Below are 26,015 nucleotides of genomic sequence, written 5' to 3'. Positions count from 1 at the left end.
TAGGGAGGGATGGCAGGCGGGTTACGGGGCCTGGTGAGGTGCAGGGTCGTGGGGGCAGCGCTGTGCCGCACGGCACGGTGGTACTCACTCAGCCATTGATGAATGCAAAGTCTCCGGTAAAACAAACGGCTGGATGGACGGGTCCCACAGACGGCTGCGGTAGCTCTCCCGGTAGGTTGGTGGTGACTGCCTTTCCCTGCACCTGTGTTGTGTTTATGGTTCCAATGGCTTCACACCGGTAACCCGCTCCCCAGCTTGGATGGATGCTAAAGGAGCCCCTTTTGCCCGCAGGCTCTGGCCCTGGGAACTGTAGCCTTGGCGGTGACTGTGTTTCCCTTTTCGGTTTGAGCTGTTGCCTTCAATCGGGTCTTGACTGCTGGGAAACCCAGGAGGTTTCCTTCGCTAACGGATTGGACCAGTTTTACGGCGACTCCTAGCCTGGTCGGGGTCCGTAAGCCCTGCCGAATGGTGCTGGCCTCTCTTTGCTCCCCGATCCGGTACCGTCGGGCCACCGCCCGTCCCCGGTCCTTACGGTTCGCTCCAATCAGCCTCTCCTGCAGACGGTCACCACCATCTGCCAACCTTGCTGTTCCGTCCGGGCCACACACCCGGACGCCTTCAGTCTCCTCTACTGCCACTTCACCTCTCTCCTCAACTCCTCTCAACACTCAACTCCACTACTCACTGACTCCTTTTCCCGCCTCCAGGACTGTGAACTCCTCGGTGGGCGGGGCCAACCGCCTGGCCCACCCCCTGGTGTGGACATCAGCCCCTGGAGGGAGGCAACTAGGATTTTTGTTTGACTTCGGTGTGCCTAACCGGGGCGTGGGGTGTGTTGTTGTAGTACCTGTGACGTCCTGGCTTGTCCAGGGCGCCACAAATGCACGCTGTACGTCGGTCTATATAACCTGCAGTGCTGACAATGCACGCTGTACGCCAGTCCATATAACCTGCAGTGCTGACAATGCACGCTGTACGCCAGTCCATATAACCTGCAGTGGTGACAATGCACGCTGTACGCTGGTCTATATAACCTGCAGTGCTGACAATGCACGCTGTACGCTAGTCCATATAACCTGCAGTGGTGACAATGCACGCTGTACGCCGGTCCATATAACCTGCAGTGGTGACAATGCATGCTGTACGCCGGTCCATATAACCTGCAGTGGTGACAATGCATGCTGTACGCCAGTCCATATAACCTGCAGTGGTGACAATGCACGCTGTACGCCGGTCCATATAACCTGCAGTGCTGACAATGCATGCTGTACGCCAGTCCATATAACCTGCAGTGGTGACAATGCACGCTGTACGCTGGTCTATATAACCTGCAGTGGTGACAATGCACGCTGTACGCCGGTCCATATAACCTGCAGTGGTGACAATGCACGCTGTACGCCGGTCCATATAACCTGCAGTGCTGACAATGCATGCTGTACGCCGGTCCATATAACCTGCAGTGCTGACAATGCACGCTGTACGCCGGTCCATATAACAACCTCCACAATTATATTACAGTTCTTTGGTTATCAGCAGGGTTATGTCTCCCTCATCCAAGCTCGGAGAGGATCTTAGCATCATACATGTACTTGTCTTGGCTTTGAGCACTTTGTGGCTTTATGGATCTTTCTATTGTTCGGGGCCTACCTGGATTTAGGATAAATGGCAGCCTGGATTTTTCCTTTACACAGTGAGTTTCCTTCTCCTTACCAGACACAGTCACTAGAGGAAAAAAAGTGACTGGAAGTAGCCTCACCGACTCCAGCGTTCATACACCTCTGCCACCAAACTCAGCCCTCAGATTTTTTATTTTCCTTTCAGAAAAGGACCCAGAAATGTCCTCACTGCTGCATTATTTCATTTTACCATACAAGGCAAAGGTAGTTTTGAGAACGGCCAGCAGAGGTCAGTGTAGATGCTACAAGTCTCAGAGCAAGGCTTCAGAAGGCACAGATAATGTCCAACATTATAGAAAAATACATAGCCCATCAGGGAACAATCTAGTAGTGTCTACTCTGGGTCACTACACTACATACAGTGTGTCCACCCATATCCTGTCCACCGCCATTAACTTGAGAACAGCAGCAGCTATAGGCATAGAAGTGGTGTTTAGGTATAGTAAAGTAGCCATGCGCTACGCAATGAAACCACCTATAGCGCCCCCTGGTGGAAAACAACGGAGTTAGTATTTTTATCTCGAAAACGGAACGAAATAGAGAAAAAAGGGAATTACAAAGTTGTAGGGCATCATCAATTCAATACGAATCGACACCTTGCATACAGAAATGCTATGATATGAAACCCATGACCCCCCCAAAACATTGAATGCTGGTCACGCATATGGCATTCATTTAACTTGGATGCTCAAAGTGGCCCCCGTCAGCTGCAATGCACATCTGGACTCTGCACAGCATACTGTATCTTGCTGCACGTTGTGCAATATGGTAGGTGACACGTTTTCACAAGCATCTGTGATACGTCGTCGTAGGTCCTGCAATGTTGGTGGAGGGGTCGCATACACCTGCTGTTTGATGTGACCCCACAGAAAGAAGTCCAATGGGGTCAGGTCAGGTGAGCGTGGAGGCCACTCCACACAGCCACCATACCCAATGACTTGTAGGAAGGTCTCCATGAGGTATCGCTTCACGTCCGCAGCCTTGTGAGTTTTACACGTTCTAATCATAGCATTTCTGTATGCAAGGTGTGGATTTGTATTGAATTGATGATGCCCTACAACTTTGTAATTCACTTTTTTTCTCTATCTCGTTCCATTTATCGAAATAAAAATGCTAACTCCGTTGTTTTCCACCAGGTGGCGCTATAGGTGGTTTCATTGCGTAGTGCATGGCTACTTTAGTATACTTAGACACTACTTCTATGCCTATAGCTGCAGCCGTTCTCAAGTTAATGGCGGTGGACAGGATATGGGTGGACACACTGTAGAAACAGGAGAGCAGTAATCCCTGGTAGTCCTCATGTACAGACAGGAATTATTTTTTGAACAGTCATCTGAAATGAAAGGTGTCCTTTAAAAACATTTGTCATTTTTTGTTATACATGGATTACAAATAATTCTGAAATCTTGCCGTTTTCATTCTGAGCCGCAGCATTGACTGACTCTACCTGTGCTGAAAAAGATAATGCTTTATCATCCCAGACAGAATTACAGATGACATACAGTGGCATGCAAAAGTTTGTGCACCCCTGGTCAAAATTACTGTTATTGTGAACAGTGAAGCAAGTTGAAGATTAAATGAGTCATAAAGATGCCACATTATCTTTTGTATTTTAGGGAAAGAAATAAAAAAAATATTTTCATCTTTTGGATTTTTAAATTACAAAAGAGAAAAGGAGGCGGATGCAAAAGTTTGGGCACCCTGCATCGTTAGTACCTAGTAGCACCCCCTTTGGCAAGTATCACAGCTTGTAAACTCTTTTTGTAGCAGCCAAAAGTCTTGTTTGAGGGATTTTTCATCCATCCTTGGATAAGTCTCCCAGTTCTGTGAGATTCCTGGCTCGTCTTCCAGTTCTGTGAGATTCCTGGCTTGTCTTCCAGTTCTGTGAGATTCCTGGCTTGTCTTCCAGTTCTGTGAAATTCCTGGCTTGTCTTCCAGTTCTGTGAAATTCCTGGCTTGTCATCCAGTTCTGTGAGATTCCTTGCTTGTCTTCCAGTTCTGTGAGATTCCTGGCTTTTCTTCCAGTTCTGTGAGATTCCTGGCTTTTCTTCTAGTTCTGTGAGATTCCTGGCTCGTCTTGCATGCATTACTCTTCCTTGGAGAAGTCTCCCAGTTCTGTGAGATTCCTGCCTCGTCTTCCAGTTCTGTGAGATTCCTGGCTCGTCTTCTAGTTCTGTGAGATTCCTGCCTCGTCTTCCAGTTCTGTGAGATTCCTGGCTTGTCTTCCAGTTTTGTGAGATTCCTGGTGGTCCTGCGTGGTGGTCCTCTTTTGAGGTCTAATGTGGGTCGTTTTATCAAGGGGAGTAATTAAATGCAGCAAATAGAACCTTTTTAACATGTGATCGTAGTCACATGTCTTAAGTCATCCAATTAGGCTGATATGAAAGGCGCATGCGCCTCTAGCCCCGAGAAGTTGCTTCATACTGCTGTGTCAGGATCCAGTGCGCATGGCAGGCAGCGGGGATGTGTCACCCTGGCTCCAAGGCATGCACAAAAACAATTGTTAGTCACCACAGGAGGGAAGAGAGAGCCCTGCAACATGGCGTATGGACGCATCAGGATCCATAAAGGTGATGCTGCACCCAAATCCCATAATCAGGGACAACTTGCTTACAACAAGGGTGTTCTCTTACACCTGTCAGTCATCACCGTCTCTTACACCTGTCGGTTGTCACTGTCTTTTACACCTGTAAAGCTGACTTTACACAGAACGACATCGCTAACGAGATGTCGTTCAGGTCACGGAATTCGTGATGCACATCCGGCCTCGTTAGCGACGTCATTGCGTGTGAAACGCATGAACGACCGCTAAAGGATCAAAATTACCTAATCGTTGATCGTTGACCGGTCGTTGTAATCCCGATTATTGTTGCTGTTGCAGGACACAGGTTGTTCGTTGTTCCTGCGGCAGCACACATCGCTACGTGTGACACCGCAGGAGTAAGGAACATCACCGTCCCTGCGGCCACCCGCAATGAGGAAGGAAGGAGGTGTGCGGGATGTTCCGCCAGCTCATCTCCACCCCTCCGCTTCTATTGGTCGGCCGCTTAGTGACTCCGCCGTGAGGCCAAACGAACCGCCCCCTTAGAAAGGCGGTTCGCCGGCCACAGCGACGACGCTAGGAAGGTAAGTCCATGTGACGGGTCCGAGCGATGTTGTGTGCCACAAGCAGCGATTTGCCCGTGAAGCACAGCCGACGGGGGCGGTTGCTTTCACCAGCGACATCGCTAGCGATATCGCTGTGTGTAAAGCCCGCTTTACAGTCATCTCCATCTCTTACAACTGTCGCAGTCGTCAACATCTCTTACACCTGTCACAGTCATCACTGTCTTTTACCCCTGTCACAGTCATCACTGTCTCTTACACATGTCACAGTCGTCACTGTCTTTTACACCTGTCACAGTCATCACTGTCTCTTACACATGTCACAGTCGTCACTGTCTCTTACACCTGTCACAGTCATCACTGTCTGTAATACTACTGTATGTTCTGAGGATTTCGATTGCGTTAGGGCAATGACAACAGAGACGAGTTCTTGGTACAAGATGTTATATAATATGTCACCACGGTAGATACACAACGGGAATAAACACAGTAAAACAACACACAAAACGGAGCGAAGGGGATTCCCGGGGCCACGCACCGGACTCCCCCAGGGAGACCACCAGAGCGAACCCCTGTACAGGGACTGTCCGGCAATCAACCCTGGAAGGCCTAAATGTGCGGCAGCCGGTACACAAGGGGCAAGTGGTATAGTCCAGGAGTGTCCGTACGGGATGATTGTCCAGAGTGGTTACGAACCGGGCAGAGTGCTGATCAAAGACGGCAGACGGAGTCCGGGCACAGCTTGAAGAAAACCGGGTATGGTCCAGAGTCGGTCGGTAGAGTTTCAGGAGAATCCAAGGCAATCAGGAAGTAGAAACAGCAAAGCAGGAGCACACAGCAAGCAGTATACTCAGGCACTGGACTGGGCTGAGAGGCGGCCTTTTAAGCAGCTGGACAGGAAGTAGGGCAACAGAACCTTAAACTCCATGTTAACTGAGGGCAAGCTCATTCAAAAGAGAACTGGAAAACCTGGAAACCTGACACTGTCTCTTACACCTGTCAGTCGTCAAAGTCTCTTACACCTGTCACAGTTGTCACCATTTCTTACACCTGTCACTGTCATCGCCGTTTCTTACACCTGTGACAGTCATTGCCATCTCTTACACCTGTCACAGTCATCACCGTCTTACACTTGTCACAGTCATTGCCATCTTACACCGGTCACAGTCATTGCTGTCTCTTACACCTGTCACAGTTGTCACTGTCTCTTATGCCTGTCAGTCATCGCTGTCTCTTACACCTGTCACAGTCATCGCCGTCTCTTACACCTGTCACGGTCATCGCCGTCTCTTACACCTGTCACGGTCATCGCCGTCTCTTACACCTGTCACAGTCATCGCCGTCTCTTACACCTGTCACAGTCATCACCGTCTCTTACACCTGTCACACTCATCGCCGTCTCTTATGCTTGTCAGTCATCTCCGTCTCTTACACCTGTCACAGTCATCTCCGTCTCTTACACCTGTCACAGTCATCGTCGTCTCTTACACCTGTCACAGTCATTGCCGTCTCTTACACCTGTCACAGTCATCGCCGTCTCTTACACCTGTCACAGTCATTGCCGTCTCTTACACCTGTCACAGTCATTGCCGTCTCTTACACCGGTCACGGTCATCGCCGTCTCTTATGCTTGTCAGTCATCTCCGTCTCTTACACCTGTCACAGTCATCGCCGTCTCTTACACCTGTCACAGTCATTGCCGTCTCTTACACCTGTCACAGTCATTGCCGTCTCTTACACCTGTCACAGTCATTGCCGTCTCTTGCACCTGTCACAGTCATTGCCGTCTCTTACACCTGTCACAGTCATCGTAGTCTTTTATGCTTGTCAGTCATCACCGTCTTTTACACCTGTCACAGTCATTGCTGTCTCTTACACCTGTCACAGTCATTGCTGTCTCTTACACCTGTCACAGTCATCGTAGTCTTTTATGCTTGTCAGTCATCACCGTCTTTTACACCTGTCAGTCATTGCCGTCTCTTACACCTATCACAGTTGTCACCCTCTTACACCTATCACAGTTGTCACCGTCTCTTACACCTGTCACAGTTGTCACCGTCTCTTACACCTGTCACACTCGTCACCGTCTCTTAAACCTGTCACAGTTGTCACCCTCTTACACCTGTCACAGTTGTCACAGTCTCTTACACCTGTCACAGTTGTCACCGTCTCTTACACCTGTCACTCTCGTCACCGTCTCTTAAACCTGTCACAGTTGTCACCCTCTTACACCTGTCACACTCGTTACTTTGTCACTCAGTTGCCCCTGACAAGCGTCATACAGCCCCTAACGGGAGTCCATGGTGCTGCGCTGATAGGCCGCCAGTCCCGTACTGCTGCTTCACTCTACCGTCACTGCGGCCCGGTGACCCTGTTTGGCGCGACTCCCTTGACTTATATTTATACACTTTGTTCCAGTCACCGCATCCTCCTCATGGCTCCGGGCACCGGATTCTAAACTCAAACTGGTTTTTCTATTCTCCACAGGAACTAATCTCGCCATTGCGGCCATAAGCCTACTCGTTCCTCACACATCTGTCCTGCTTCAGTCCTAGGCGCTGACTCTTCCCTTCTCTACTTTCCCGCATTTATTATTACTGTGGCAGAGCTGTCACCTGACCCTGTGACTCTTCTTATAGCTCCTTAGGGGATGTATTCTCCACTCTTTGGTTCCCCCTATGATCATTCTCTTCCGCTTTCCTCCTTCCTACCAAATTTGGTCAGCAGATGGCGACGATTACCCTCAGAGCTCTGGTATACACTAACTGCATATTCTTACAATGTCACAGCTCACCTCCTCAACCTCTCCTACAATGACTGATACCAACTATATATGCAGAAGATAACGCAGGATCCACCATTCACAATAGGTAATGTCACAGCTCACCTCTTTCTCCTGTATGACTGATAACACCACTATATATATAGTAGATAACACAGAGTACACCATTCCAATATGTGATGTCACAGCTCACCTCCTCCTCCTGCAAACAGTCTGATAACACCTCTATATACAGTAGATAACACAGAGTACACCATTCACAATAGGTGATATCACAGCTCACCTCCTCCTCCTGTAAACAGTCTGATAACACCTCTATATACAGTAGATAACAGAATCCACTATTCACAATAAGTGATGTCACAGCTCACCTTCTTCTCCTGTACAATGACTAATGCCACCTCTATATACAGTAGATAATTCAGAATCCACCATTCACAATAGGTGATATTACAGCTCATGTCCTCCTCCTCTTGCATAATGACTGATAACATCGCTATATACAGTAGATAACAGAATCCACCATTCACAATAAGTGATGTCACAGCTCACCTTCTCCTCCTGTACAATGACTAATACCACCTCTATATACAGTAGATAATTCAGAATTCACAATAGGAGATGTCACAGCTCACCTAATCCTCATGTACACTGACTGATAACACCTCTATATACAGTAGATAACACGGGATCCGCCATTCACAATAGGTGATGTCACAGCTCACCTCTTCCTCCTGTATAATGACTGATAACACCTCGATGTAGAGTAGATAACACAGGATCCAACATTCATAATAAGGGATATTACAGCTCACGTCCTCCTCCTCCTGTATAATGACTGATAACATCGCTATACACAGTAGATAACAGAATCCACCATTCACAATGATGTCACAGCTCACCACCTCCTCCTGTACAATGACTAATGCCACCTCTATCTACAGTAGATAATTCAGAATCCACCATTCACAATAGGTGATGTCACAGCTCACCTCCTCCTCCTTTACAATGACTGGTAATAGCTCTATATACAGTACTTAACATGATATGCACAATTCACAATAAATAATATCACAGTTCACCTTATCCTCATGTACACTGACTGATGACACCTCTATATACAGTAGATAATACAGGATCCACCATTCACAATGGGTGATGTCACAGCTCACCTCCTCCTCTTCCACAATTGCTGATAACATCTAATAACACAACATGATCAGTGGGGAAAATTCCTCATATACATTGGCAAATAGTATAATACTGGTCAGTGCGCTGCCCCTTTGCATGCATACAGGACTCTGAACGAAAATACATCCTTCTGAAGGAGGCCTACAGGGGAGGCTGCTGTCCTCCATAGATACAAATCTCCTTTATGCTTTTCAGCAGCTGAGATGTCTTATGATGTTCAGCACCAGTTGAGGTATGTATTATGAGGTTCTGCAGCAGCTGAGGTGTGTATTATTATATTCTGCAGCAGCTGAGGTGTGTATTATTATATTCTGCAGCAGCTGAGGTGTGTATTATTATATTCTGCAGTAGCTGAGGTGTGTATTATTATATTCTGCAGTAGCTGAGGTGTGTATTATTATATTCTGCAGCAGCTGAGGTGTGTATTATTATATTCTGCAGCAGCTGAGGTGTGTATTATTATATTCTGCAGCAGCTGAGGTGTGTATTATTATATTCTGCAGCAGCTGTGGTTTGTATTATTATATTCTGCAGCAGCTGAGGTGTGTATTATTATATTCTGCAGCAGCTGAGGTGTGTATTATTATATTCTGCAGCAGCTGAGGTGTGTATTATTATATTCTGCAGTAGCTGAGGTGTGTATTATTATATTCTGCAGTAGCTGAGGTGTGTATTATTATATTCTGCAGTAGCTGAGGTGTGTATTATTATATTCTGCAGCAGCTGAGGTGTGTATTATTATATTCTGCAGCAGCTGAGGTGTGTATTATTATATTCTGCAGCAGCTGAGGTGTGTATTATTATATTCTGCAGCAGCTGAGGTGTGTATTATTATATTCTGCAGCAGCTGAGGTGTGTATTATTATATTCTGCAGTAGCTGAGGTGTGTATTATTATATTCTGCAGCAGCTGAGGTGTGTATTATTATATTCTGCAGCAGCTGAGGTGTGTATTATTATATTCTGCAGTAGCTGAGGTGTGTATTATTATATTCTGCAGCAGCTGAGGTGTGTATTATTATATTCTGCAGCAGCTGAGGTGTGTATTATTATATTCTGCAGCAGCTGAGGTGTGTATTATTATATTCTGCAGCAGCTGAGGTGTGTATTATTATATTCTGCAGCAGCTGAGATGTGTATTATTATATTCTGCAGCAGCTGAGGTGTGTATTATTATATTCTGCAGCAGCTGAGGTGTGTATTATTATATTCTGCAGCAGCTGAGGTGTGTATTATTATATTCTGCAGTAGCTGAGGTGTGTATTATTATATTCTGCAGCAGCTGTGGTTTGTATTATTATATTCTGCAGCAGCTGAGGTGTGTATTATTATATTCTGCAGCAGCTGAGGTGTGTATTATTATATTCTGCAGCAGCTGAGGTGTGTATTATGAGGTTCTGCAGCAGCTGAGGTGTGTATTATTATATTCTGCAGCAGCTGAGGTGTGTATTATTATATTCTGCAGTAGCTGAGGTGTGTATTATTATATTCTGCAGCAGCTGAGATGTGTATTATTATATTCTGCAGCAGCTGAGGTGTGTATTATTATATTCTGCAGCAGCTGAGGTGTGTATTATTATATTCTGCAGCAGCTGAGATGTGTATTATTATATTCTGCAGCAGCTGAGGTGTGTATTATTATATTCTGCAGCAGCTGTGGTTTGTATTATTATATTCTGCAGCAGCTGAGGTGTGTATTATTATATTCTGCAGTAGCTGAGGTGTGTATTATTATATTCTGCAGCAGCTGTGGTTTGTATTATTATATTCTGCAGCAGCTGAGGTGTGTATTATTATATTCTGCAGCAGCTGAGGTGTGTATTATTATATTCTGCAGCAGCTGAGGTGTGTATTATGAGGTTCTGCAGCAGCTGAGGTGTGTATTATTATATTCTGCAGCAGCTGAGGTGTGTATTATTATATTCTGCAGCAGCTGAGGTGTGTATTATTATATTCTGCAGCAGCTGAGATGTGTATTATGAGGTTCTGCAGCAGCTGAGGTGTGTATTATTATATTCTGCAGCAGCTGAGGTGTGTATTATTATATTCTGCAGCAGCTGAGATGTGTATTATGAGGTTCTGCAGCAGCTGAGGTGTGTATTATTATATTCTGCAGCAGCTGAGGTGTGTATTATTATATTCTGCAGCAGCTGAGGTGTGTATTATTATATTCTGCAGTAGCTGAGATGTGTATTATGAGGTTCTGCAGCAGCTGAGGTGTGTATTATTATATTCTGCAGCAGCTGAGGTGTGTATTATTATATTCTGCAGCAGCTGAGATGTGTATTATGAGGTTCTGCAGCAGCTGAGGTGTGTATTATTATATTCTGCAGCAGCTGAGATGTGTATTATTATATTCTGCAGTAGCTGAGGTGTGTATTATTATATTCTGCAGCAGCTGAGATGTGTATTATTATATTCTGCAGTAGCTGAGGTGTGTATTATTATATTCTGCAGTAGCTGAGGTGTGTATTATTATATTCTGCAGTAGCTGAGGTGTGTATTATTATATTCTGCAGTAGCTGAGGTGTGTATTATTATATTCTGCAGCAGCTGAGGTGTGTATTATTATATTCTGCAGCAGCTGAGGTGTGTATTATTATATTCTGCAGTAGCTGAGGTGTGTATTATTATATTCTGCAGCAGCTGAGGTGTGTATTATTATATTCTGCAGTAGCTGAGGTGTGTATTATTATATTCTGCAGTAGCTGAGGTGTGTATTATTATATTCTGCAGCAGCTGAGGTGTGTATTATTATATTCTGCAGTAGCTGAGGTGTGTATTATTATATTCTGCAGCAGCTGAGGTGTGTATTATTATATTCTGCAGAAGCTGAGGTGTGTATTATTATATTCTGCAGCAGCTGAGGTGTGTATTATTATATTCTGCAGTAGCTGAGGTGTGTATTATTATATTCTGCAGTAGCTGAGGTGTGTATTATTATATTCTGCAGCAGCTGAGGTGTGTATTATTATATTCTGCAGCAGCTGAGGTGTGTATTATTATATTCTGCAGCAGCTGAGGTGTGTATTATTATATTCTGCAGCAGCTGAGGTGTGTATTATTATATTCTGCAGTAGCTGAGGTGTGTATTATTATATTCTGCAGCAGCTGAGGTGTGTATTATTATATTCTGCAGCAGCTGAGGTGTGTATTATTATATTCTGCAGCAGCTGAGGTGTGTATTATTATATTCTGGAGCAGCTGAGGTGTGTATTATTATATTCTGCAGTAGCTGAGGTGTGTATTATTATATTCTGCAGCAGCTGAGGTGTGTATTATTATATTCTGCAGCAGCTGAGGTGTGTATTATTATATTCTGCAGTAGCTGAGGTGTGTATTATTATATTCTGCAGCAGCTGTGGTTTGTATTATTATATTCTGCAGCAGCTGAGGTGTGTATTATTATATTCTGCAGTAGCTGAGGTGTGTATTATTATATTCTGCAGCAGCTGAGGTGTGTATTATTATATTCTGCAGCAGCTGAGGTGTGTATTATTATATTCGGCAGCAGCTGAGGTGTGTATTATTATATTCGGCAGCAGCTGAGGTGTGTATTATTATATTCTGCAGCAGCTGAGGTGTGTATTATTATATTCTGCACCAGTTGAGGTGTGTATTATTATATTCAGTAGCTGAGATGTGTAATTTGAGGTTCTGCAGCAGCTGAGGTGTGTATTATTATATTCTGCAGCAGCTGAGGTGTGTATTATTATATTCTGCAGCAGCTGAGGTGTGTATTATTATATTCTGCAGCAGCTGAGGTGTGTATTATTATATTCTGCAGCAGCTGAGGTGTGTATTATTATATTCTGCAGCAGCTGAGGTGTGTATTATTATATTCTGCAGCAGCTGAGGTGTGTATTATTATATTCTGCAGTAGCTGAGGTGTGTATTATTATATTCTGCAGTAGCTGAGATGTGTATTATGAGGTTCTGCAGTAGCTGAGGTGTGTATTATTATATTCTGCAGCATCTGAGGTGTGTATTATGAGGTTCTGCAGCAGCTGAGGTGTGTATTATTATATTCTGCAGCAGCTGAGGTGTGTATTATTATATTCTGCAGCAGCTGAGATGTGTATTATTATATTCTGCAGCAGCTGAGGTGTGTATTATTATATTCTGCAGAAGCTGAGGTGTGTATTATTATATTCTGCAGCAGCTGAGGTGTGTATTATTATATTCTGCAGTAGCTGAGGTGTGTATTATTATATTCTGCAGTAGCTGAGGTGTGTATTATTATATTCTGCAGCAGCTGAGGTGTGTATTATTATATTCTGCAGCAGCTGAGGTGTGTATTATTATATTCTGGAGCAGCTGAGGTGTGTATTATTATATTCTGAAGCAGCTGAGGTGTGTATTATTATATTCTGCAGAAGCTGAGGTGTGTATTATTATATTCTGCAGCAGCTGAGGTGTGTATTATTATATTCTGCAGTAGCTGAGGTGTGTATTATTATATTCTGCAGTAGCTGAGGTGTGTATTATTATATTCTGCAGCAGCTGAGGTGTGTATTATTATATTCTGCAGCAGCTGAGGTGTGTATTATTATATTCTGGAGCAGCTGAGGTGTGTATTATTATATTCTGCAGCAGCTGAGGTGTGTATTATTATATTCTGAAGCAGCTGAGGTGTGTATTATTATATTCTGCAGAAGCTGAGGTGTGTATTATTATATTCTGCAGCAGCTGAGGTGTGTATTATTATATTCTGCAGCAGCTGAGGTGTGTATTATTATATTCTGCAGCAGCTGAGGTGTGTATTATTATATTCTGCAGTAGCTGAGGTGTGTATTATTATATTCTGCAGCAGCTGAGGTGTGTATTATTATATTCTGCAGCAGCTGAGGTGTGTATTATTATATTCTGCAGAAGCTGAGGTGTGTATTATTATATTCTGCAGCAGCTGAGGTGTGTATTATTATATTCTGCAGCAGCTGAGGTGTGTATTATTATATTCTGAAGCAGCTGAGGTGTGTATTATTATATTCTGCAGCAGCTGAGGTGTGTATTATTATATTCTGCAGAAGCTGAGGTGTGTATTATTATATTCTGCAGCAGCTGAGGTGTGTATTATTATATTCTGCAGTAGCTGAGGTGTGTATTATTATATTCTGCAGCAGCTGAGGTGTGTATTATTATATTCTGCAGCAGCTGAGGTGTGTATTATTATATTCTGGAGCAGCTGAGGTGTGTATTATTATATTCTGCAGTAGCTGAGGTGTGTATTATTATATTCTGCAGTAGCTGAGGTGTGTATTATTATATTCTGCAGCAGCTGAGGTGTGTATTATTATATTCTGCAGCAGCTGAGGTGTGTATTATTATATTCGGCAGCAGCTGAGGTGTGTATTATTATATTCGGCAGCAGCTGAGGTGTGTATTATTATATTCTGCAGCAGCTGAGGTGCGTATTATTATATTCTGCACCAGTTGAGGTGTGTATTATTATATTCAGTAGCTGAGATGTGTAATTTGAGGTTCTGCAGCAGCTGAGGTGTGTATTATTATATTCTGCAGCAGCTGAGGTGTGTATTATTATATTCTGCAGTAGCTGAGATGTGTATTATGAGGTTCTGCAGCAGCTGTGGTTTGTATTATTATATTCTGCAGCAGCTGAGGTGTGTATTATTATATTCTGCAGCAGCTGAGGTGTGTATTATTATATTCTGCAGCAGCTGAGGTGTGTATTATGAGGTTCTGCAGCAGCTATGGTTTGTATTATGATGTTTTGCAGCAGCTGAGAGTATTATGATGTTCTTTAGAGGCTGAGATGTGTAGTATAAGGTTCTGCAGCAGCTGAGGTGTGTATTATTATATTCTGCAGCAGCTGAGGTGTGTATTATTATATTCTGCAGTAGCTGAGGTGTGTATTATTATATTCTGCAGTAGCTGAGGTGTGTATTATTATATTATGCAGTAGCTGAGGTGTGTATTATGAGGTTCTGCAGCAGCTGAGGTGTGTATTATTATATTCTGCAGCAGCTGAGGTGTGTATTATTATATTCTGCAGCAGCTGAGGTGTGTATTATTATATTCTGCAGCAGCTGAGGTGTGTATTATTATATTCTGGAGCAGCTGAGGTGTGTATTATTATATTCTGCAGTAGCTGAGGTGTGTATTATTATATTCTGCAGTAGCTGAGGTGTGTATTATTATATTCTGCAGCAGCTGAGGTGTGTATTATTATATTCTGCAGCAGCTGAGGTGTGTATTATTATATTCGGCAGCAGCTGAGGTGTGTATTATATTCTGCAGCAGCTGAGGTGTGTATTATTATATTCTGCAGCAGCTGAGGTGTGTATTATTATATTCGGCAGCAGCTGAGGTGTGTATTATTATATTCTGCAGCAGCTGAGGTGTGTATTATTATATTCTGCAGCAGCTGAGGTGTGTATTATGAGGTTCTGCAGCAGCTATGGTTTGTATTATGATGTTTTGCAGCAGCTGAGAGTATTATGATGTTCTTTAGAGGCTGAGATGTGTAGTATAAGGTTCTGAAGCAGCTGAGGTGTGTATTATTATATTCTGCAGCAGCTGAGGTGTGTATTATTATATTCTGCAGCAGCTGAGGTGTGTATTATTATATTCTGCAGTAGCTGAGGTGTGTATTATTATATTCTGCAGTAGCTGAGGTGTGTATTATTATATTCTGGAGCAGCTGAGGTGTGTATTATTATATTCTGCAGCAGCTGAGGTGTGTATTATTATATTCTGCAGTAGCTGAGGTGTGTATTATTATATTCTGCAGCAGCTGAGGTGTGTATTATTATATTCTGCAGCAGCTGAGGTGTGTATTATTATATTCTGAAGCAGCTGAGGTGTGTATTATTATATTCTGCAGTAGCTGAGGTGTGTATTATTATATTCTACAGTAGCTGAGGTGTGTATTATTATATTCTGCAGCAGCTGAGGTGTGTATTATTATATTCTGCAGTAGCTGAGGTGTGTATTATTATATTCTGCAGTAGCTGAGGTGTGTATTATTATATTCTGCACCAGTTGAGGTGTGTATTATTATATTCAGTAGCTGAGATGTGTATTATGAGGTTCTGCAGCAGCTGTGGTTTGTATTATTATATTCTGCAGCAGCTGAGGTGTGTATTATTATATTCTGCAGTAGCTGAGATGTGTATTATGAGGTTCTGCAGCAGCTGTGGTTTGTATTATTATATTCTGCAGAAGCTGAGGTGTGTATTATTATATTCTGCAGTAGCTGAGGTGTGTATTATTATATTCTGCAGCAGCTGAGGTGTGTATTATTATATTCTGCAGAAGCTGAGGTGTGTATTATTATATTCTGCAGCAGCTGAGGTGTGTATTATGAGGTTCTGCAGCAGCTGAGGTGTGTATTATTATATTCTGCAGTAGCTGAGGTGTGTATTATTATATTCTGCAGCAGCTGAGGTGTGTATTATGAGGTTCTGCAGCAGCTGAGGTGTGTATTATTATATTCTGCAGTAGCTGAGGTGTGTATTATTATATTCTGCAGTAGCTGAGGTGTGTATTATTATATTCTGCAGCAGCTGAGGTGTGTATTATTATATTCTGCAGTAGCTGAGGTGTGTATTATTATATTCTGCAGTAGCTGAGGTGTGTATTATTATATTCTGCAGTAGCTGAGGTGTGTATTATGAGGTTCTGCAGCAGCTGAGGTGTGTATTATTATATTCTGCAGCAGCTGAGGTGTGTATTATTATATTCTGCAGTAGCTGAGGTGTGTATTATTATATTCTGCAGTAGCTGAGGTGTGTATTATTATATTCTGCAGCAGCTGAGGTGTGTATTATTATATTCTGCAGTAGCTGAGGTGTGTATTCTTATATTCTGCAGTAGCTGAGGTGTGTATTATTATATTATGCAGTAGCTGAGGTGTGTATTATGAGGTTCTGCAGCAGCTGAGGTGTGTATTATTATATTCTGCAGTAGCTGAGGTGTGTATTATTATATTCTGCAGTAGCTGAGGTGTGTATTATTATATTCTGCAGTAGCTGAGGTGTGTATTATTATATTCTGCAGTAGCTGAGGTGTGTATTATTATATTCTGCAGCAGCTGAGGTGTGTATTATTATATTCTGCAGTAGCTGAGGTGTGTATTATTATATTCTGCAGTAGGCTGAGGTGTGTATTATTATATTCTGCAGTAGCTGAGGTGTGTATTATTATATTCTGCAGTAGCTGAGGTGTGTATTATTATATTCTGCAGCAGCTGAGGTGTGTATTATTATATTCTGCAGTAGCTGAGGTGTGTATTATTATATTCTGCAGCAGCTGAGGTGTGTATTATTATATTCTGCAGCAGCTGAGGTGTGTATTATTATATTCTGCAGCAGCTGAGGTGTGTATTATTATATTCTGCAGCAGCTGAGGTGTGTATTATTATATTCTGCAGTAGCTGAGGTGTGTATTATTATATTCTGCAGTAGCTGAGGTGTGTATTATTATATTCTGCAGCAGCTGAGGTGTGTATTATTATATTCTGCAGTAGCTGAGGTGTGTATTATTATATTCTGCAGCAGCTGAGGTGTGTATTATGAGGTTCTGCAGCAGCTGAGGTGTGTATTATGAGGTTCTGCAGCAGCTGAGGTGTGTATTATTATATTCTGCAGTAGCTGAGGTGTGTATTATTATATTCTGCAGTAGCTGAGGTGTGTATTATTATATTCTGCAGTAGCTGAGGTGTGTATTATTATATTCTGCAGCAGCTGAGATGTGTATTATTATATTCTGCAGCAGCTGAGGTGTGTATTATGAGGTTCTGCAGCAGCTGAGGTGTGTATTATTATATTCTGCAGTAGCTGAGGTGTGTATTATTATATTCTGCAGTAGCTGAGGTGTGTATTATTATATTCTGCAGCAGCTGAGGTGTGTATTATTATATTCTGCAGTAGCTGAGGTGTGTATTATTATATTCTGCAGCAGCTGAGGTGTGTATTATGAGGTTCTGCAGCAGCTGAGGTGTGTATTATGAGGTTCTGCAGCAGCTGAGGTGTGTATTATTATATTCTGCAGTAGCTGAGGTGTGTATTATTATATTCTGCAGTAGCTGAGGTGTGTATTATTATATTCTGCAGTAGCTGAGGTGTGTATTATTATATTCTGCAGCAGCTGAGGTGTGTATTATTATATTCTGCAGTAGCTGAGGTGTGTATTATTATATTCTGCAGTAGCTGAGGTGTGTATTATGAGGTTCTGCAGCAGCTGAGGTGTGTATTATTATATTCTGCAGTAGCTGAGGTGTGTATTATTATATTCTGCAGTAGCTGAGGTGTGTATTATTATATTCTGCAGTAGCTGAGGTGTGTATTATTATATTCTGCAGCAGCTGAGATGTGTATTATTATATTCTGCAGCAGCTGAGGTGTGTATTATTATATTCTGCAGCAGCTGAGGTGTGTATTATTATATTCTGCAGCAGCTGAGGTGTGTATTATTATATTCTGCAGTAGCTGAGGTGTGTATTATTATATTCTGCAGTAGCTGAGGTGTGTATTATTATATTCTGCAGTAGCTTGAGGTGTGTATTATTATATTCTGCAGCAGCTGAGGTGTGTATTATTATATTCTGCAGCAGCTGAGGTGTGTATTATTATATTCTGCAGCAGCTGAGGTGTGTATTATTATATTCTGCAGCAGCTGAGGTGTGTATTATTATATTCTGCAGCAGCTGAGGTGTGTATTATTATATTCTGCAGCAGCTGAGGTGTGTATTATTATATTCTGCAGCAGCTGAGGTGTGTATTATTATATTCTGCAGCAGCTGAGGTGTGTATTATTATATTCTGCAGTAGCTGAGGTGTGTATTATTATATTCTGCAGCAGCTGAGGTGTGTATTATTATATTCTGCAGCAGCTGAGGTGTGTATTATTATATTCTGCAGCAGCTGAGGTGTGTATTATTATATTCTGCAGTAGCTGAGGTGTGTATTATTATATTCTGCAGTAGCTGAGGTGTGTATTATTATATTCTGCAGCAGCTGAGGTGTGTATTATTATATTCTGCAGCAGCTGAGGTGTGTATTATTATATTCTGCAGCAGCTGAGGTGTGTATTATTATATTCTGCAGCAGCTGAGGTGTGTATTATTATATTCTGCAGCAGCTGAGGTGTGTATTATTATATTCTGCAGCAGCTGAGGTGTGTATTATTATATTCTGCAGCAGTTGAGGTGTGTATTATTATATTCTGCAGCAGCTGTGGTTTGTATTATTATATTCTGCAGCAGTTGAGGTGTGTATTATTATATTCTGCAGCAGCTGAGGTGTGTATTATTATATTCTGCAGCAGCTGAGGTGTGTATTATTATATTCTGCAGAAGCTGAGGTGTGTATTATTATATTCTGCAGTAGCTGAGGTGTGTATTATTATATTCTGCAGCAGCTGAGGTGTGTATTATTATATTCTGCAGTAGCTGAGGTGTGTATTATTATATTCTGCAGTAGCTGAGGTGTGTATTATTATATTCTGCAGTAGCTGAGGTGTGTATTATTATATTCTGGAGCAGCTGAGGTGTGTATTATTATATTCTGCAGCAGCTGAGGTGTGTATTATTATATTCTGCAGTAGCTGAGGTGTGTATTATTATATTCTGCAGCAGCTGAGGTGTGTATTATTATATTCTGCAGCAGCTGAGGTGTGTATTATTATATTCTGCAGCAGCTGAGGTGTGTATTATTATATTCTGCAGCAGTTGAGATGTGTATTATTATATTCTGCAGCAGCTGAGGTGTGTATTATTATATTCTGCAGTAGCTGAGGTGTGTATTATGAGGTTCTGCTGCAGCTGAGGTGTGTATTATTATATTCTGCAGCAGCTGAGGTGTGTATTATTATATTCTGCAGTAGCTGAGGTGTGTATTATTATATTCTGCAGCAGCTGTGGTTTGTATTATTATATTCTGCAGTAGCTGAGGTGTGTATTATTATATTCTGCAGTAGCTGAGGTGTGTATTATTATATTCTGCAGCAGCTGAGGTGTGTATTATTATATTCTGCAGTAGCTGAGGTGTGTATTATTATATTCTGCAGCAGCTGAGGTGTGTATTATTATATTCTGCAGCAGCTGAGGTGTGTATTATTATATTCTGCAGCAGCTGAGGTGTGTATTATTATATTCTGCAGCAGCTGAGGTGTGTATAATTATATTCTGCAGTAGCTGAGGTGTGTATTATTATATTCTGCAGTAGCTGAGGTGTGTATTATTATATTCTGCAGTAGCTGAGGTGTGTATTATTATATTCTGCAGTAGCTGAGGTGTGTATTATTATATTCTGCAGCAGCTGAGGTGTGTATTATTATATTCTGCAGCAGCTGTGGTTTGTATTATTATATTCTGCAGTAGCTGAGGTGTGTATTATTATATTCTGCACCAGTTGAGGTGTGTATTATTATATTCAGTAGCTGAGATGTGTATTATGAGGTTCTGCAGCAGCTGTGGTTTGTATTATTATATTCTGCAGCAGCTGAGGTGTGTATTATTATATTCTGCAGTAGCTGAGATGTGTATTATGAGGTTCTGCAGCAGCTGTGGTTTGTATTATTATATTCTGCAGCAGCTGAGGTGTGTATTATTATATTCTGCAGCAGCTGAGGTGTGTATTATGAGGTTCTGCAGCAGCTATGGTTTGTATTATGATGTTTTGCAGCAGCTGAGAGTATTATGATGTTCTTTAGAGGCTGAGATGTGTAGTATAAGGTTCTGCAGCAGCTGAGATACATTATGAGGTTCTGCAGCAGTGAAAGTTTATTATTATTATTATTATTATTTATTATTATAGCGCCATCAATTCCATGGCGCTTTACATGTGAAAGGGGTGTACATAATAGGGACAAGTACAATAATCATAAACAATACAAGACACAGCCAGGTACAGGAGGAGAGAGGTCCCTGCCCGCGAGGGCTCACAGTCTACAAGGGATAGGTGAGGATACAGTATGTGAGGGTAGAGCTGATTGTGCGGCGCTGTATCAGACTGAGGGTTACGGCAGGTTGTAGGCTTGTTGGAAGAGGTGGGTCTTCAGGTTCCTTTTGAAGCTTGTCAAAGTAGGGAAGAGTCTGATGTGTTGAGGCAGAGCATTCCAGAGTATGGGGGAGGCACGGGAGAAATCTTGGATGTGATGGTGGGAAGAGGAGATGAGAGGGGAGTAGAGAAGGAGATCTTGTGAGGATCGAAGGTTACGTGTAGGTAAGTACCAGGAGACTGGGTCAGAGATGTAGGGAGGAGACAGGTTGTGGATGGCTTTGTATGTCATGGTTAGTGTTTTGAACTGGAGTCGTTGGGCAATGGGAAGCCAGTGAAGGGATTGGCAGAGAGGAGAGGTCGGGGAGTAGCGGGGGGACAGGTGGATTAGCCGGGCAGCATAGTTTAGGATAGATTGTAGGGGTGTGAGGCTGTTAGAAGGGAGGCCACAGAGCAGCAGGTTGCAGTAATCCAGGCGGGAGATACTAAGGGCATGCACTAGGGTTTTTGCAGCTTCTTGGGAAAGGAATGTACGGATCCGGGAAATATTTTCCAGTTGGAGGCGGCAGGAGGTGAAGAGAGCTTGGATGTGTGGCTTGAAAGAGAGATAAGAGTCTAGGATTACTCCCAGGCAGCGAGCGCGTGGGACCGGGGAGAGTGAGCAGCCATTGTGTCAGATGGGGGGGGGGGGGGGGGGTTGAGTGAGGAGGAGGAAAGATGATGAATTCTGTTTTGTCCATGTTCAGTTTTAGGAATTGAACATAGAAAAAGGATGAAATAGCAGACAGACATTGTGGGATTCTGGTTAGTAGAGAGGTAATGTAAGGTCCAGAGAGGTAGATCTGTGTGTCATCGGCATGGAGATGATACTGGAAGCCGTGGGACTCTATAAGCTGTCCCAGGCCGAAGGTGTAGATGGAGAACTGCAGGGGTCCAAGAACTGAGCCTTGGGGGACACAGACAGATAGGGGGCGAGATGAGGAAGTGGTGTGAGAGTGGGAGACGCTGAAAGTTCGGTCGGTTAGGTATGAGGAGATCCAAGATAGCGCCAAGTCTGTGATGCCGTAGAAGAGAGTGGTCTACTGTGTCGAAGGCAGAGGACAGGTCCAGGAGGAGGAGGACAGAGTAGTGTCGCTTGGCTTTTGCAGTGAGTAGGTCGTTAGTGACTTTTGTTAGGGCAGTTTCGGTAGAATGATGTGGTCGGAAGCCAGATTGTAGTCGGTCAAAGAGAGAGCATGAAGAGAGGTATGAGGACAATTCAAGATGGACATGCTGTTCCACTAGTGTTGAGGCATAGGGGAGAAGGGATATGGGGCGATAGTTTGACACAGAGGAAGGGTCAAGGGAAGGATTTTTGAGGATGGGTGTAATGGAGGCATGTTTAAAGCATGAAGGGGATACACCAGTTGTTAGTGATAGGTTGAAGAGATGGGTTAGGGTTGGGAGGAGGACTGTGGTGATGTTGGGGATGAGGTGGGATGGGAGCGGGTCAAGCAGGCAGGTTGTGAGATGTGATCTTGAGAGTAGAGTGGAAAGATGATCTTCAGTCATGGGGGAGAGGCTGGATTTGGAGGAAGAGGGATGACTAGCTATGAGGAGGGGCTGTGGTGATTGTGGGCCAAAGCGTGCTCTGATGTTGTCAATCTTCTGCTTGAAGAAATGATATTTTGCAGCAGCCGAGGTGTATATTATGATGTTCTGCAGCAGCTGAGATGTTTATTATGATATTCTACTGTTTTAGTGATCTATTAAATATTGTGGGCAGCTGTATATAACTATGACGCTTAGAAAGGGTCTTGTTCTAGTTACAGCTGATGTAATGTGATTGCATTCTGACAAATGGCCACTAGATGGCAGACGCACAGCGCGGATGATAATCCCCGATCTCTTATTGAATTAAATGTAGAGATTGGCTGTAATTGAAATGCAGGTTCGTGTCTCCGCACACGCGGATATTCAGTGAGCAAATGAGTTTGGACTCATTTAAACCTCAGAGATGCTCCCAGTCTTTATTGCAGCCTGGAGCACTGGGAACATTCAATTCACACAGGAGAGAAGAAGACTTTAGCTGCACTGTTTGGCCGCGGTGTCAGCCCCGGAGCCTCGGCGAGTTTCTTATGTCGTCTGAGCGGGTGACGCGATCAGTGCAGACACATGTTCCGCCGTCCGCGCTCTATACGGGGTCAGGCAATCTGCTATCAATTGTGCAGGCGACGGCGAGGTCAGGAATCAATCACATTGTGAATAAGAAGCGATTATCAGTTCTCCACAATGCACAGTGTAATGGCGTTCAGCGTCTGCAGAACATAGCAAATCACAGCTACTGTGTTATAGATGCGTGGCCGGATAGGTATTGAACATTGACTTTTTTTTTTTCATTAAAAAGGAAAAAAAATCCTCTTAATGGCAACTTTAAAATATTATAATAAAAAAATATATTGAGATATCCTGTATTATTATTATTATTATTATTATTTATTATTATTATAGCGCCATTTATTCCATGGCGCTTTACAAGTGAAAGAGGGTATACATACAACAATCATTAACAGTACAAAACAGACTGGTATAGGAGGAGAGAGGACCCTGCCCGCGAGGGCTCACAATCTACAGGGAATGTGTGAGGATACAGGAGGAGAGAGGACCCTGCCCGCGAGGGCTCACAGTCTACAGGGAATGGGTGAGGGTACTGGAGGAGAGAGGACCCTGCCCGCGAGGGCTCACAGTCTACAGGGAATGGGTGAGGATACAGGAGGAGAGAGGACTCTGCCCGTGAGGGCTCACAGTCTACAGGGAATGGGTGAGGATACAGGAGGAGAGAGGACCCTGCCCGCGAGGGCTCACAGTCTACAGGGAATGGGTGAGGATACAGGAGGAGAGAGGACCCTGCCCGCGAGGGCTCACAGTCTACAGGGAATGGGTGAGGGTACTGGAGGAGAGAGGACCCTGCCCGCGAGGGCTCACAGTCTACAGGGAATGGGTGAGGGTACAGGAGGAGAGAAGACCCTGCCCGCGAGGGCTCACAGTCTACAGGGAATGGGTGAGGATACAGGAAGAGAGAGGACCCTGCCCGCGAGGGCTCACAGTCTACAGGGAATGGGTGAGGGTACTGGAGGAGAGAGGAACCCTGCCCGCGAGGGCTCACAGTCTACAGGGAATGGGTGAGGGTACTGGAGGAGAGAGGACCCTGCCCGCGAGGGCTCACAGTCTACAGGGAATGGGTGAGGGTACAGGAGGAGAGAAGACCCTGCCCGTGAGGGCTCACAGTCTACAGGGAATGGGTGAGGGTACAGGAGGAGAGAAGACCCTGCCCGCGAGGGCTCACAGTCTACAGGGAATGGGTGAGGATACAGGAAGAGAGAGGAACCTGCCCGCGAGGGCTCACAGTCTACAGGGAATGGGTGAGGGTACAGGAAGAGAGAGGACCCTGCCCGCGAGGGCTCACAGTCTACAGGGAAAGGGTGAGGGTACAGGAGGAGAGGGGACCCTGCCCGCGAGGGCTCACAGTCTACAGGGAATGGGTGAGGGTACTGGAGGAGAGAGGACCCTGCCCGCGAGGGCTCACAGTCTACAGGGAATGGGTGAGGGTACAGGAGGAGAGAGGACCCTGCCCGCGAGGGCTCACAGTCTACAGGGAATGGGTGAGGATACAGGAGGAGAGAGGACCCTGCCCATGAGGGCTCACAGTCTACAGGGAATGGGTGAGGGTACAGGAGGAGAGAGGACCCTGCCCGCGAGGGCTCACAGTCTACAGGGAATGGGTGAGGGTACAGGAGGAGAGAAGACCCTGCCCGCGAGGGCTCACAGTCTACAGGGAATGGGTGAGGGTACAGGAGGAGAGAAGACCCTGCCCGCGAGGGCTCACAGTCTACAGGGAATGGGTGAGGATACAGGAAGAGAGAGGACCCTGCCCGCGAGGGCTCACAGTCTACAGGGAATGGGTGAGGGTACAGGAAGAGAGAGGACCCTGCCCGCGAGGGCTCACAGTCTACAGGGAAAGGGTGAGGGTACAGGAGGAGAGAGGACCCTGCCCGCGAGGGCTCACAGTCTACAGGGAATGGGTGAGGGTACAGGAGGAGAGAGGACCCTGCCCGTGAGGGCTCACAGTCTACAGGGAATGGGTGAGGGTACAGGAGGAGAGAGGACCCTGCCCGTGAGGGCTCACAGTCTACAGGGAATGGGTGAGGGTACAGGAGGAGAGAGGACCCTGCCCGTGAGGGCTCACAGTCTACAGGGAATGGGTGAGGGTACTGGAGGAGAGAGGACCCTGCCCGCGAGGGCTCACAGTCTACAGGGAATGGGTGAGGGTACAGGAGGAGAGAGGACCCTGCCCGTGAGGGCTCACAGTCTACAGAGAATGGGTGAGGGTACAGGAGGAGAGAGGACCCTGCCCGCGAGGGCTCACAGTCTACAGGGAATGGGTGAGGGTACAGGAGGAGAGAGGACCCTGCCTGCGAGCGCTCACAGTCTACAGGGAATGGGTGAGGGTACAGGAGGAGAGAGGACCCTGCCCGCGAGGGCTCACAGTCTACAGGGAATGGGTGAGTGTACAGGAGGAGAGAGGACCTTGCCCGCAAGGGCTCACAGTCTACAGGGAATGGGTGAGGGTACAGGAGGAGAGAGGACCCTGCCTGAGAGGGTTCACAGTCTACAGGGAATGGGTGAGGATACAGGAGGAGAGAGGACCCTGCCCGCGAGGGCTCACAGTCTACAGGGAATGGGTGAGTGTACAGGAGGAGAGAGGACCCTGCCCGCAAGGGCTCACAGTCTACAGGGAATGGGTGAGGGTACAGGAGGAGAGAGGACCCTGCCCGTGAGGGCTCACATTCTACAGGGGATGGGTGATGGTACAGGAGGAGAGAGGACCCTGCCCGCGAGATCTCACAGTCTACAGGGAATGGGTGATGATACAATAGGTGAGGACAGAGCTGGTTGCGCAGTGGTGTACTGGACTGAGGGCTATTGTAAGTTGTAGGCTTGTTGGAAGAGATGGGTCTTCAGGTTTATCTTGAAGCTTTCCACGGTAGGGGAAAGTCTGATATGCTGAGGTAGAGCGTTCCAGAGTATGGGGGGGGGCACGGGAGAAATCTTGTACGCGATTGTGGGAAGAGGAGATAAGAGAGGAGTAGAGAAGGAGATCTTGTGAGGATCTGAGGTTGCGTACAGGTAGGTACCGGGAGACTAGGTCACAGATGTAAGGAGGAGACAGGTTGTGGATGGCTTTGTATGTCATGGTTAGTGTTTTGAACTGGAGTCGTTGGGCGATGGGAAGCCAGTGAAGGGATTGGCAGAGTAGTGAGGC

General features: G+C 44.8%; 1 protein-coding gene across 1 annotated transcript in view; it reads right to left on the bottom strand.

The window, feature by feature from the left end:
* SUB1 (SUB1 regulator of transcription) overlaps positions 1-22,882 on the bottom strand; it is a 502,862-nt gene extending 479,980 nt beyond the window's left edge. The window contains exon 1 of the mRNA XM_075328251.1: positions 22,879-22,882. The gene's annotated coding sequence lies outside the window, so the exon portion shown is untranslated. The remainder of the gene's footprint in view (positions 1-22,878) is intronic.
* Between the last annotated feature and the right edge of the window lie 3,133 nt (positions 22,883-26,015).

Source organism: Anomaloglossus baeobatrachus, chromosome 1 (genome assembly GCF_048569485.1).
Source record: "Anomaloglossus baeobatrachus isolate aAnoBae1 chromosome 1, aAnoBae1.hap1, whole genome shotgun sequence".
Lineage (NCBI taxonomy): Eukaryota > Metazoa > Chordata > Amphibia > Anura > Aromobatidae > Anomaloglossus > Anomaloglossus baeobatrachus.
Note: the sequence above shows the minus strand (reverse complement) of the source record. Positions and strands in the feature narration are given on the sequence as shown.